Source organism: Pinus tabuliformis, chromosome 1_1 (genome assembly GCF_031772625.1).
Source record: "Pinus tabuliformis cultivar Carrire ecotype Pingquan chromosome 1_1, CPIR1, whole genome shotgun sequence".
Classification (NCBI taxonomy): Eukaryota; Viridiplantae; Streptophyta; class Pinopsida; order Pinales; family Pinaceae; genus Pinus; species Pinus tabuliformis.
In genome coordinates, this window is record NC_142297.1 from 512,590,356 (window position 1) to 512,592,975 (window position 2,620).

At 43.8% G+C, this 2,620-nt stretch overlaps 1 non-coding gene across 1 annotated transcript; it reads left to right on the forward strand.

Moving 5' to 3' along the window:
• The first annotated feature begins 260 nt into the window (after positions 1-260).
• On the forward strand, positions 261-333 carry TRNAH-GUG (transfer RNA histidin (anticodon GUG)). The gene has a single exon. It is a non-coding gene; the product is annotated as a tRNA-His (tRNA).
• Positions 334-2,620: the final 2,287 nt, after the last annotated feature.

Here is a 2,620-nt window from a genome sequence, read left to right on the forward strand (position 1 = left end):
GATGTTATTCCGCGATGCATAGGATTTTACGAAAGAGTGATCATGATGTCAGCGTGACTGTTAGACTAAGTTCCGTGATGATGCAAAAAACAAAGGCAAATGAGCCAAAGACTCCCAAACAAAAACCAGCCAAGCTAATAGACAGTAGAGGGACCTCCCAGATCAATCCAGGTGATCCAAGAAACTGATAATCAATCCCCAAAAGCAAAGAGAGACCAAATTCAAAATCAAAACAAGAGCAAAGAGAAAAACATAGGATAGACCCCGTAGCCCAATGGATAAGGCTTTGGTCTGTGAAACCAGAGATTCTGGGTTCGATCCCCAGTGGAGTTGCCAATTTGTGATGCAGTAAAGTGTTCCCTCTGTGGAAAGAGGCAACCCCTCTAGCCTTAGAGTGGGTCTAGTCACAAACAAGGACAGATCAATAATAGCTTTCCTTAAATAGTCAAAGTCGGAGGCCTACCTCAACCGGTGGTCGATGGAGTTCTGTTGTGCTGCTCCAGTGTTCGCTTCCTTCTCCTCAATGAGTGATCAACCTGAAACAAAGCAAAGGAAATACAACAAAGCACGTAACCGGAAAACAACAATGAACTATTTACTCACAAAGTCAAGAAGTCATGAGCTATCAAGTACATTACATACAAGACATAGGAAAACATCATTTATTGCATTAATAATGAAATAAGAGTAAGCTTACAACCAAAGTCTTGTCACAAGCCTTCTCAGAGGGGTCCAACTAGCATGTTCTTCAAGCATTCACTCTTTGAAGATGGATCTCCCAACATTCAAGTCTCTCTCTCTCACTCACAAGTTTTACATGAAATCAAGGGCACTTCACAACCTTCCCCAAGCTAGCAACACTCTCACACTTATCACACTCACACCAACTATCTATCAAAATCATTAATAACACTGCTCAAACCAAGAATTTACCAACTAGCTGATCACATCACAGGTGAGTGTTTAAATAGGAGAAGGAGCCTCCATGGAAGGTGGAAGAGAAAGCTTATCCCCAAGGAAGGTAGCACAATTGATGGAACTGCCACACCAGAGAAGGAAGGGCGACACAAACTATGCCAACAACCAGGTCTGGAGTCATCCAAAAGGCCGACTGTTGGAACAAATTCGCCCAATCTGGATCATCGCGGGTACACAACTGAGATTCATCGCTGACATCGCTAGCGACCAATGTAGCTAGTCAGGTCATCGACAAAGGTAATAGATAGCCCCACGCTGGTGCATGAAATCGGGCCATCGCAGGAATTAGATGTACTTCCACATTGGCAGTACGACTGGACTATTCATGAGCGCCTTTCAGTGTGTATATTAAGTCGATAGTCACGATGAGGCAGAAAACATAGGAAAAGTGGGTCAATTTGCAGCATAAGAGAGCATTTGTTCAGCATGAGCATGTTTGACTTGGACACATGACACAATGAAAGGACTGGGAGTGAAGGCGGTGATAAATTACTGTGTAACAAGGTTGATGACTCCATTCATATCGATGGCCTAGTCTATTCCTAACAATGCGGGATAGGGATTGCTGTCATCAAAAATCTCTATCACTTAAAAATCTATCTGTGTACTCGCACCTTCAATATCAACTCTTACCCCTTGCAAACTTCCCATTGGCAAAATCTTCCGTTGGTTCGTCATTCGTAATTGAATAGGGGACCACTATAATGTGCGCCTACCCATATGCTTCCATGTTTTCTTCGGTAATACATTCGCGTCTGAACCTAGATCTAGGATTACTTGATCCATTTCATATTCCCCAATCTGTGCAGTCAAGCTAATTTCTCTTCCAGTACGTAATGCATGCTTCCCTAATTTCTGGGTGACGCCCGGTTATCCTAACCTCGCACACCTGGTGATCGGTTTCTGTAGTCCTTTAACTGCCTTTTTGTCGCACAATAGTTTCATGCACGTCTCCAGAAAGGTAGTAAGCATTGAAGGATCCATTCATGGCTCTGGTTGATCCTTACTACCTAAAGTGGAGGCCTTCGTGAAACTCTTTTTAGCTTCCATGAACGTCTCCTTTGCACATTCTAAGTCAAACTCAGGTTCCTTTGTAAGAGCCTTACGAACCCATGTATCTTCCTCTAAATGATTCCCTTTATCCTCCCCCGTGGTCGCATCACTTCTGAGCATCATGTTCACATTTGGGTCTTCTTCGTGCGGTTCAGACCTCATCATTTGTATATTCTAAGTCGGAGGAGGCTGGAATACCCCTTTTTCTGGCATCTATGTGATCAATGTGGAACAATCTATTATTTTATGATCAAACTGAGCACAATACGTACAGGATATCCTCATCGGGTTGGTACAATCACGCGCATAGTGCCCTGGTCCTTCGCAATTGTAACAAATTAACTGTCTGCTACCCCTTCTTGGTCCCATTCCTCCTTGTCCTTGACCTCACCCTTGAAATCTAGCATGCGCCATTCTTGTAGCTGGGTTGATGACTCGTGTTTCTGTTTGCATCCTATAGGCTGGGGTCTGATCCATCATTAGCTCAAGGCGCGATCTTGCAGCGCGCTCACTAATGTAGCCTTCTTAATATTTTCACGCGTGACAGCTTGCGCTTCCCATACTTCTCTTACCACGAACTAGAATTGGT